Below are 12,140 nucleotides of genomic sequence, written 5' to 3'. Positions count from 1 at the left end.
CGAAAAATGTGGCAGTGTGAAGGAGACATCTGAACTGAGATTAGGCTTCTAATAATTTTCTTTATTTGATTGCAAATTGAAATGCAAAAAGCAGCTGTACTCTGTTTTTTTTTTCTACCAGCAGCTGTCCATGACTAGAATGGATATTCCAAATACAACATGTTCCATCGCAGCATATGCACAAGACTGACCTTTTTACTTAAATATAGTAAACACATCGGCAGCAAAGCTCTGGAGTCTTGGACATTTTTGTCCATCAGAGTTTTATGACTCACGGTTTTGGCCATCAGCCATCTCTGACTCACAAAACAGCGATATGACTAACACAAACACGCTATAAATCTAGTGCGGATATACTCCAGTGTAAACAGCCTTAATGCCTTTATGTGCTTCTTGATTAATACTACGTTCTCCCTGGAAGTTAAACCGTGATTGTTATCTGGAATTAGTCTCACTCTTCATGAGGTAAACAACCGTCAACGCCACATGACGACGGGGCTGCAACTGTAAATGTGTGTGGATTCTTTGTGCCGGATGCAATACAGAAGCCTATCTTGAATTTAGCAGTTGGACTGGAATTGGGGAAAAAAAAAAACGTGGTGTGTAACGTAAGAGACTGGCAGTCATGGATGACCACACTGATCTCCATATCTTCCAAACACAGCCTTGTTCTCTCGGGTCACCTTGTCTGACTGCTCTGTTGCAAGGGGCTTCATGCATAATCCACCATTTACTCCCGTGCTCTAAAAACACAGGGCTTACAGGCACACAAAGCCCGAGTTATGCCAGCAAAGCTTGTGTTCCTGCGCCGATCCACACCTAGAACACCCAGGTGGCACGTCGAACATGAGGGATGCGCGCAGATAAAGCCGGAATTACTTGTTGTCTTACAACGAAATGATTTGCATGAAGCCTCGGAGAAGAGAGAAGCGAACATTTCGGATTATAATTGAGTGTAATTTTTATTTATTGTCTCGCAAAGTGGTTTAGCGGGAACACGGAGAAATCTGAGCAGCGTGAGCTCCGCTTGTGTGGCTCGTTTTGCAGGTAAACAAAACACAGAGGCATGAAACATTAGTTAATAAGCTTGAGCATTGCTGGCGACAGATACTTAGGAGAAGATTAGGTGGCCTGTAAAACATAATAAAGTACCTCAGCCACACAAGCAATTAAAACATTTTGCTGGGAATAATTTGCATTATCAGCATTTAGGCAAATGCACAAGTGGAGTCATATTTCACGGCCTCGTATTTTGTATTTATCGCGTGTTCAAATTTTAGCATTTCCATATTACGTAACACTTTATGGCTATAATGTTGGGATATTATTGCATTTTTGTGCTTTATGTCCAGAAAAACACCAGAAGCTTCCAGCAAAACCTGGAGCTCCAGCTGCTCTCCGGTGTCTTTACATGTTTCACCGCCGTTGGTCCACGTGTAGATTATTAATGTGCACCCAGGAAGCTATTCGTGGTATGTTTGTGTCTGGTAAGATAATGAATGAAATCGCCTGAAGACGACTCCATTATCTACAATAATCCACTCTGGAAAACCTGGAAACCTTTAAGGCATGGAAGCAGCAACGTGGCCGCCGTTGTCACATATAGGTCATTCTATGTTACTGCTTTAAATGATGAGCTTCATTGGGCTGTAAGTTGCTAGAAATAGAAGTTCATGGCTTTTGCATGTGTGTATATATGACGAATAGACAGTTTTGGTAGTTTTGACGTCCATTTCTGGTAGTTTATGGACTAAATTAAATGACGAATAATCCCTGTAATATTTCACTGTTGTCTGTGTTCGTATTCATTGTTTCTGGTCACAACCCAGTAATTGCACACATAATCGTATGATTGCTCACATTTTTCATACAAATACTCCCTTTTTTTAAAAGCATATGGCTAAGTGTACGTAACAAAAAATGGTTATGTTGAACAGACACCCCCAAAAACTTTCAGATCTATGATAAAAAACGGGATATTTTTAACTTAAAGGCCCACTCCAGATGGCGTTAGTATCAGCAAGGGAGGATCTGGTACAAATATTCTCTTAAGACCCAGTGAAACCTGCAAGGTAGGTTTGGGTACAAATCTGTACCAGTTTGCAGTATTTTGAGTTTCAGTCTGTTGGGGTTTGACTTTGTTTCAGATGTGAAATTTATCGTATCCTTGCAAAATCTGTATTATTTCTTTTTATTTTTAGTTTTTTTGCCATCGTTGCAGTCGTGTTCTTGGGTTTTTTTATGCTTATTTCCTGTTTTATTTTGACATTCTCTGTCCTTGTGTGTCTCTTGTTGCTTTACTTCCCCCCTTTTTGTCTCATCTTCCCTCCTTTTAAACTGCCTTAATTGGGTTCACCTGTGTCTCATGAGTCACCTGTGTCTCGTCTCCCTAATTAGTTCCTTGTGTATAAATAGTCTCGTCTTTCCCCAGTGTTGTGCTAGATTTGCTCACATTATGTTGACCTGTTTGTGTCTCCTTGTTGCTTCTGGTTTGCGTTTAAAATTTGGGGTTTTAGTTAGATATGCACTCAGACTTTAGGTTTGGGTGTTTTCTTCTGAGCTTCTGAGTGTTTTTGGTTTGTTCTCCTGCCATCCCGTGTTTGAGCCCCACCTTTCTGACCAACTTTTATTGAATTTAATTTTCTATTTCCTGCAACATACCTGCCGTGTTTGTGTTTGCATTTCATGACGTATACATATACTCAGTGGCTCCAAAGAGGCAACTCCACTGTCTCTGTAGAAAGCTAAGTGTCAGCTATATAATTTAAAACTCTAGAAACAGTCATTCCGTCTAGTCTTAGCTTGTTGTGTGAAAACTATAATTAACCAGAAGTAAAGCTCGCAGACACATGAGATGAAGGATCCATAGTGGATACAGCACACACCCTTATGGAAGTAGACGAGAGCCAGTCTGAAGTAGAATCAAAGAACTGGACACTTTTCATCTTTCACTGTTTGTAGAGTCAACAGTGGCCCACAGGAAGTACCACAAACTTTACCCATCTGCTACTTTGCTCGAGGTATAGCTGACTGACTGTCGAATAATCCCTACTGTAGTTACCGTCATCTGATATTTACCAATCAAGGTGGTGGTAAAAGATCTCTTTGAAGGGAAACCTGACTGCACCATAAACATTAACAAAGTGCACTGTGAGGGCAATTGTTAGGCCTGTGAGTATTCTCACTTTATCTTTATTTCTGTGCACATTTTTCTACCTACAAACCCAAATGCTGACTGGATTTAATTATCTGTGTAACATATTTAACACCTCATATTAAGTTGTGCATAAAAAAGTGATTTAACTAGCACCCAAAAAAATCTAAAAATACCTTTCAGGTGGATGTAGCACTCTTGAAATAGACAAACTACTGAGGTGTGATCACAGGACAGCGCGATGTTTTGTGTAAAAACTCCGCATGGCTGCAAATTCATAGAGAAGAAAGGTGTAAATTCACAGCAAAAGACATGAGAGAAAAATAATCCTTCTGTGCCATTATAGTCCAGAACGGCAACCTATCTGAAGTGTAAAGAGCTGGAAAGAGATGTGGCCAAAGTGGAAAAAAAAAGAAAGAAACACGACTGCCACTGAATAAGATAAACAGATTAAAGCATCGCGATTTCAAGACATACCTGCAGATTGATATTTTTCAAAGCTGTCAGAGACGGAACAAATTAGTTCCTCCTGATGGAGCAGGTGGATGCTAATGCTAATGGACGCAAGGATTCGCTTTGATTCTGGAGCCAATGAGGTGGAGGAGGGGTACCGGTGAAATCAGCTGGTCAGACCTTTCTGGACTGAAAGTGAATTCCTACTGCCAGTTGTTGGAAGATATGTTCCTCAAGCAATGGTACAAGGAAGAAGTGTGCAGCATTCAAAACAGGCCATGACCTGTGCTCCATCATGCCTTCTGAATGCCACCTGAATTACATCCTCCTGAGAACTTGTTGGCGCTTCTCAAGCATGAGATGTACAATGGTCAACATTTGGGAAAGTTGCGGTTGTTGCTTCAGGAAATTACTTGAGAGAGTGTTCCAAGACTACCACAACTTACCCATTAGCAACCATTACAAACCACACTGAAGTGTCTAGCGTAAACCGTAAGCCAGAGCGGTATATATTGCAGGTACTGCTCAAACAAAAATGTAAGAATTATCCAATAAAAAAGGGGAAAAAAGGGCAGTTTGGTCAATTTAGTAAGTAAAACTATGATAAAACAGCAGCAAATGACCAGTAATAACTGATTTATAACATGTAATAACCAGTTACCTCAGTTGTTAACCATTCTCTTCTTACTGCTGGTTACAACAACCCAAACTTTGACATAATATTGTATTGCTATGTTGACTTGACAGGAGTCAGCAGCCTCGATATGATGAGGTTGGCAGGAGACTATCAAACAGATGCACCTTGGTCACTATGTGAATACAAATGTGCTAAATCTTTAAAATAACAAACAGCCTTCAAGCAATCCTGACAAAAGACAGACACAAGGCGGCCGTGAATGAAATACTCTCATTTAGGGGATCCACTGTGGTTACCAATGGATATGCCCCAACCTAAAGAAAGAGTTCTTACCTCAGCAGCTTGGCTTGTTTACGTGGGAGCTGTTTGAGCCACGTTTAACCATTATAGATATGCTCCAGTTTAAATCAATCCAGTTGTCTACACAGATGATCCACTGGCTCACATTTTACTACATGACCCAAAGCATATTTTTATACATGGAGGGACCAAAGCGTGTGACTTTGACCACATGTTTCATGAGTTGTCACCATTAGGTTCATTTTAACCATGACAGCAACCCTTCCAAAATATTAATGAAGAGAGTGTAAGACCTTGTCCACATTAATACTTGGTAAAAAACAACATTTTCCTCTACTTTTGGGCCTCTCGCCCACATGCAAACAGCATTTTAGGTCATTAAAATACCTTCTACAGTGCAGTTTGTTTGTATCTGTGCTGACGTGTTCAACAAAAAACGACCGTAATAATGGCAGATGTACAGTGGTTGCTCTGCACTTGGTTACCCCTTAGAGCTACAAGTTTAAAGTGGTACGCAAAACCCTGTGCGTCCACTGTGCCCAAAGTTACCTGGTCAGCTAAAACTGAGGTTGAAAGTCTGCAGATGTGATGAAATTTGCCCTCTCTCTTACCATTTACATCGACTGGCATCGGATAATTTGGAGTCAGTTTTGCGTGTATGGAGATATTTAGTTTGTGAATCCGTCTTGAAAAAAAACATCTACATGGGTGCACACAAGGTCTTAGAAAATCTGCAAGAATCCAACCAACAAGGTGGCACAAAATGCACAATTTTTTCTACAGTTGTCATAAAATATTTACATTATGCATAGATTCTAAATAAAGAAGAAGACGAAGGGAAAAAAACAAGGCCTGTTTCTACGCTGCATCTCAAGTCCTTTTTCAGTTCTTCCACTGGAGCTCATTCGGCATTCAAGGACAGAGAATCAGTCTCTATACTCCGTCTCTTCTGAGACAGTATGTGCTCGTGTGTTTACTCAGTATGGCACTTTGGTGACACTCTGTCAATCTCGTTTCCTTGGCACTGATAAAAATCAACTTTCACTCAGCCCCTGTTTCTCAGCCGCTTGGTGGAGTTCCTCCAGTCGGCAAAGCGCTTCTGTGTTTGTTCTTCTGTGTCGTGACGCCGTTTCAGAAGCTGCAGCTCGGGCGCGTACATGTGTTCAAATATTACAAACTTCAGAGGTTAATTAAGCTGAGGGGATCCAAGACGCATAATAGCTCGCAGTAGCTTCTCACAAAAAAAAGCTTCACGCACCAAATGAGCAAACTTTAAATATATCTTCTCCTAGCTGCAGAAGATCTTTGTTATAATCAGATCGGTTCATTTATTAGAGTTTTGACCTTACCGTTTTTTTACCACGAGCATCACCGAAGGAGGGAATCGCCTCATGTTGCCTAGTAACAGAGGTTGGGAGATATCACTGAGCTCACCTGTCTCTCTCTTACCTGCCTCAGTCGTATTAAAGGAAAGGTCAGCTTCTAGCCACAACAAGTTAATGCATACTTTTGCTTTTAGGGTTCTTTGCTGCTCCTTTCAAATCTTAAAGGTACTCATTGCCCCTTCATTAACTGTAAAAGGAGGAGAGAAATGGTTCCAGATGTTTTAAATTCACTAAAACATCTGTGTTCGGTAAAAACAGGTTTGTGTTTCGGAATCAAGCGCCGGTAAAACTCCCATTTATAAGGTTGTTCTTAACTGGATCACTTAATGACGACTGAGAAGTTTTCTTCTTTTGAGGTGTAAATGTGAGCTAGAAATTAACTCTGGACCAGTATTCTGAACATTCCCCTGGTGTCGTACGTACACGCCGATTTTATAGATCTGTAAAGCCTGAAACGTGGACGTACAGGAACAAAACCCACCTGCTGCACTTAAGGATGACTCACAGAGCGAACGGCTGTGATTTAAATAAGATGGGTTTTGCCCACTCAAATCCATCCCCAGTGTATTTAAAATTAATCAAATTAGTTTCCTAATAACAGCCGCATGGATGTCCCGAACAAATAATTAGCTTTCATTTGCAGTGTCTCCATCCTGACTGGGAACGATGAGCACTAATCAGACCCTGTGCAGAACAAAATAATCATATTACCTGTTTCAGAACAACATTTTAATGCTGCGTAAGTGACTGTGGTGTTCCCGTTTCCAGACATGCTAATATTAAGAGATACCACCGGGGCATGAACCCCGTCGGATCAACCACTAATAACACTAATTTGTTTGTACCACGAAGTAAAACCCTTGATTTTTGGGAGGAATGGCTCCTTTAAATGTACCCAGAACTTGATTTACAAGACTTAAAACATCTCTCGAATGACTCCACAATCGCTGCGTAAACATTTGGTTTCTCAGGCCGGCGTCTCGGCTGCAGAGGACACATTGTTTTCTGGGTTTGATTAGCGCCTCGGTAAAGCATCAAGAATTATTTTCGTTCTTTTTCGCCGGCGCGATAATGAGAGTTTCATCACGCAGGAGAGAATTACGAACAAACGCCTGCACTCGCACCTGAACGAAGCGGGCAGCTCCTGACTTACTAGAGTCTCGCCTCCGTTCCCTCTTCGCCTCCTGGCAGTTGTTGAGTTAGAGCAGCGAGCTCCTCATCAGTGAACAAAACTGACATGGGTAATGAGTTTCCTCATTTTCTCTTGGCGAGTATCTATTTCAGCAATGAAGGTGCTTTTGGCAAAGTCATTAGAGTTGAACTCGTGTCGCCGTGCGCTGGTATTTTCTGCACGATTGTCTCCGAACAACCTCAGTCACACTAATTTTCAATCATTCCAACTTAAATACTAATGACTGATAAAAACCTGATAAATGTACTGTTTCTACTCTTACTGCGGGGATTCAGGGTTTCATACTCTGCATTGTTTTCAGTTCAGTCTTCATTGCATGCAGCTTATGTTGCACCTTTAGTTGCTGTACTTGGTTACGAGCAGTGGACGCTGCCCCACGACTAATGACCGGATAAAAAGTACTTCTCAAACGTAAAATTAAATTTGAATTAATTGCAACAAAATCCTAATAAAATTAATAATAAAGTTCATATTCTTTTGCTGTATTTGTGTTATTAACAGATTTAATATTAGTCTTTGCTGCGTGTTTATAATTTTTACACTTCCTGGATGAGGGGCGTGGCCACATGAGTCGTAATGTAGCTCGAAAAACTTTCCGTGATCATGTGACCTTTGCCCGGACTCTGATTGGCAGCTGCACAGGGGCGGATCTACCGGGGTGGCATGGGGTGGCATCTGCCACCCCTGGAAGATGCCTTGCCACCCCGGCTGCCACCCCAGTTCTGAACGATGTAATTCAAAAATATGTGGCCGGTCGGAAAGAACGAAAGTCCGCATATGACGAATAACGAGCGAAAGTCCGATGTCCGAGTGCTTGTGAACGCACCATGAGGACGTTCTACTACAGACACATACGAGGCGACCCGACTTCCGGTGAGGCTGCTCATAGTCCGCCTCCCTTATGTGGACCAGAGTCGGACTTCGGCCATCAAGACGTGAAAGTAAGACAGCAGTTAGACTGGGTTAGACCACACGGTAGTAAAACTGTACGCTATGTAGTAGACGCTAACAGTGTCTAAGTTCACATACAGTGTTTGCTTGTGAGACGAGCCGCGGTTCCAGTGAGCCCGCGTCTTTCTAATGGTCACTTATGTAGCTAGCTAGCATTACAGAAGGATGGGGTAGGATGGGGGTTACAGGACATTAAAGTGTAACTAAACCTCCAGTCACACCAGGTTTTCATGCAAACTACCTTGTGTTTGCTTCATGCTGGGTTTTGTTTATGTTTTAAAAAAAAATTAGTGTCAACTTCACAGTAACACCAGCATTGATGTGTTTCATCATAGTACAGTCATATAGTTTGGTTTATGGCAAAAAACAAAACAAAAACATGTTTAAGTGTTAAGCACCTCTTTAGGTTTTAAATTGTACACTTAAGCTTGTATCATAGTAATGAAGACTGTCAAAGGAAAAACATAGTAAAGTCAGTGTGAATCTTCTAGGAGACAACAAAGAATGAAGAGGAATCATCACCAGCTTCCTCCAGCTTAAAATAAGAGAGCAGGGAGAGCATCATGAAGAGGAGGAAGAGCAGGGAGAGCATCAGAGAGAGGAGATGAAGGAGGAAGAGGAAGGAGAAAGAAGTGAAAGCATGCAGAGCTCAGACAGTGAAAGGGAAAGGAGAGGACAGATGTTGTCCAGCTGGTCCACATGGTATGAACATTACTTCAGTATTATACGTCTGAGTGAGAAGTGCACCTGTCACAATAATTACCTTTTTGGACGAAATATGATCTGTTGTAGTTCATCTTTCAATTTTAAGATCACAAGCAGGCCCATAATTCTTAAGAATATCCAGAAGTTGGAATCATAGTGTAAAACAAATGTAAGAAATGTCTCAAATGAAGAACATCAAACCACAAACCTAAAACAATAATATAAATGGCCTGTTATCTTGACTCTGACTCTGTTGAAGATGCGTTGATAATGTAATCATTGTGACAGGTCAACATAAGCATAGAAAACAAAAATACATATTTCCCAAAACAGTGCATAAAAGAGACACGTCTGGTCTCAATCTGATTTGTTGCTAAATTTAAGAAACATTTCTCCGACAACTATTGCACTGAAGTTTGGTTTTTGAATAACCGCTAATAAACAACTAATGTTTAGAATTGCCAGACAGATACAAATGATATTTACTTATGGAACATTTATTTCAGCAGTATTTGTGTCAATTTGATGACAAATGCTGGTTGGGAACACGCAAAGGTTCTGAAGATTTGGTTTGAAGAAAAAAGATGTTTTTTATTGAATGAGGTTAGCTGGTGATTGTAAATTGTCCATGGGTAATATATACACAAGTATGCCACCCCCTAAAATCTATATGCCACCCCTTTGCCACCCCATTAGTATTTCTCTAGATCCGCCCCTGCAGCTGCAGACTTTCTCAGCTCAGTGGGTCCCAGACCCGTCCAGCCAATTAATTTTGTCTTTATTTGCTTTTGTCTTCTGTGGTTGGATTTCAAAACTGTCCTTTGACGTTCTTACAACTGTGCCGTCACATGGCCTTTCCCCTCCTCTGCTACCAGATCACAGCTACTGCCGTGATGGCTTAATGCATCGGCCTGCTGTCAATGGAGAAAAGGCTGCTCGTAGAAAAGACCGCGTGTAGAATACATGTAACTGGGTTTAACCTCGGACAAATCTGACATGAGAATGCCCTAGTTTACTATTTTTAAAGTCATTTTTGGTCACACACCTGTCAGAGCACCACAGCCACCAACAGTAGCTACCGCAATCTGCTGTGTGGGGCGTTCAGGGAGCTTCAGTAAATCGTAGCGTCTATCGATAAGAACGTTTTTTTTGGTTTTGTTTTGTTTGTTTTTTTATTGAACAAGTTAACAAACATATCCGAGGCACATAATCATTTTACCTGTGAAACAAAACTGCAAATTGTACATAAACATATTGAAAAACAAAATACACACAAATAAAAAAATACATAAATATGTGTGTAAAAATAAATTTAGAAAACATTTAAATTAAATACTTCTCAAACAATGAAAATAAAATACAGGCCGACTCATTCTCCATTGATTTCAAAGATTTAGAAAGTGCGTTTACCACATTTTTCCAATGTGCAAAATTTGGTTCTGTTTTAAAAAATCTGCATTTGTGAATAAAGAATTTACAAATCAAAATCACATTATTCACCAGAAAATCAACTTGTTTGTTTGCAATAAAAGTTCCAAATTTGATAGTTGTTAATGTCAGATGGGGCATATTGATAAGAAAGTGTTCAGCAAGTCATACGTTTTGCCTTTGACCAGGTGGGAGGTGCAACAAAATGAGAAAGTGGATTGTACTGGTGCTACCAGTGAAAGAGTCAGTCTGGAGCCCTGAAAAGTATTTTGTTCATTATTTATGTGTTTTGAGTTTGATGAAAGTTTGATGAATGGTTTTGAAATTTTGTTGTGGTCAGTCTTGATCATGTTAAATTAGATTATGATTAGAATATCCTCCAAAGGCAGACAATTCCTGTAAATAGTTGTGCCTGACGTTACTCATATTCTAATTTCTGAAGAAAACTGTTTTGCAACACTTTAGGTTCGTGCAAGATGCTAATTCCTGGAATTCGAGCAGAGCAGTGACGCAGAAAAGAGTTTTCACAAAGGTGGCTGCAAGGGTTTCTGGCGGAGGAGTCTCAAATCTCAGCAAAGGTGTTGGAAGGGTGACGACACTCAAGCGTGTCATGAAGGATCATAAGTGCAACGGTGGGAGTGAAAACTGAGATTAATAATAAGGGAGTAAACCAGTGACAGACAATGATTGTAGATGCACGCAAAAGATACCCCCCACTAACAGGATTAACCAGAAGGTCTGCTTGGCAACGAGAATCTTAAATCTACGAACTCCTGTCTGTCCATCTCAGGCGATGAAGGTCAAATTGATATCACAAGCAGACTGTATTAAGATGGAATCACGCAGATCAAAACCGCAGCAGAATAAATGTTTAACTTCAGATCTACGCCCAGAGATTCGAGCGTCTCGTATGAATCTGCTGAAGAGGCTTTAAGGTGATGAAGCGAACATATATATACACCCATGTAGTGTGTAAATCCCCACGTTTTGCTTTTAATTATCGCAGTAAATCAAATGATAAAGTTTCGTTAAAGGTAAATGTCGGCCAAAAACTCCCCACACGTACAGCACCGGATCGCACTGAAAGCATAATTACTATTATTCACCATTACTATTAGCTGCCTGAACAACACTGACAGCGTATGTCACTCCTGCGCTGACGAGCGAGGCAGCCGCCGCACAAAAGCGAATGTGCGGATGTCTTTGTGTGGTAGCTGCGAAAGGCTGCCATTAGCAACATAATGTGACAAGGTGAAGTGACATCGCTTAGTTTCTTTTCACTGCCACTTTTTTTTTTTTTTTATTCGCGTCGCCGGCGAAGTTGACAAGCGATATTCAGAAAGATTTGCAACACAGAGACAAACAAACGGAGCAAAAGAAGGCAGACGCACCTCATAAATGTGGAGAATAAGGTAAAGTAGAATCTATATTGTTGCACAGCTGACAGCAAAAAGGGAAAAAAACGGAGTGCCGGGAGGAAGAGTGAGGAAAAGAGAATTTCAAATTGACTCCTAAAAGTTTAATAGAAACATATAGCAGGAGGGAGATCAGCCCTGATTTTAAAGTACCCGCTGAGGAAGCTTTGTCCCCATAACGCTTAGCTTCAGATCTAGAGGCAGACAAGAGTCTTTGGTTGCAGGATTTCTGGTTTCTGTGTTCTGTGAATAGGAGGATGTAAGAATTCTTGATTGAATGTAAAGAGCAGGTGGAAGAAGGGAATAGGAGAAAAATGTTCCTGCTTTTTTCTGACTTTTCTGAGACTCTTAGCAGCTTTGTGAAGCCGAAATTTGAAGCTAACTTTTAATATGGCCCCAGAAAATGTATAAAAAGAAAAACTCAGGCTTGGTCCTATTAACTACTTTGGAGTAAATAAACTGAGCTGCACAGTGTGATCAGAAGGTGGTGGAATATGTTACACATGATGCTAATAAACAG

Source organism: Stegastes partitus, unplaced genomic scaffold (genome assembly GCF_000690725.1).
Source record: "Stegastes partitus isolate 25-593 unplaced genomic scaffold, Stegastes_partitus-1.0.2 Scaffold313, whole genome shotgun sequence".
NCBI classification, from domain to species: Eukaryota; Metazoa; Chordata; class Actinopteri; family Pomacentridae; genus Stegastes; species Stegastes partitus.
The sequence above is the reverse complement of the archived record's forward strand: the minus strand, read 5'-3'. Positions refer to the sequence as shown.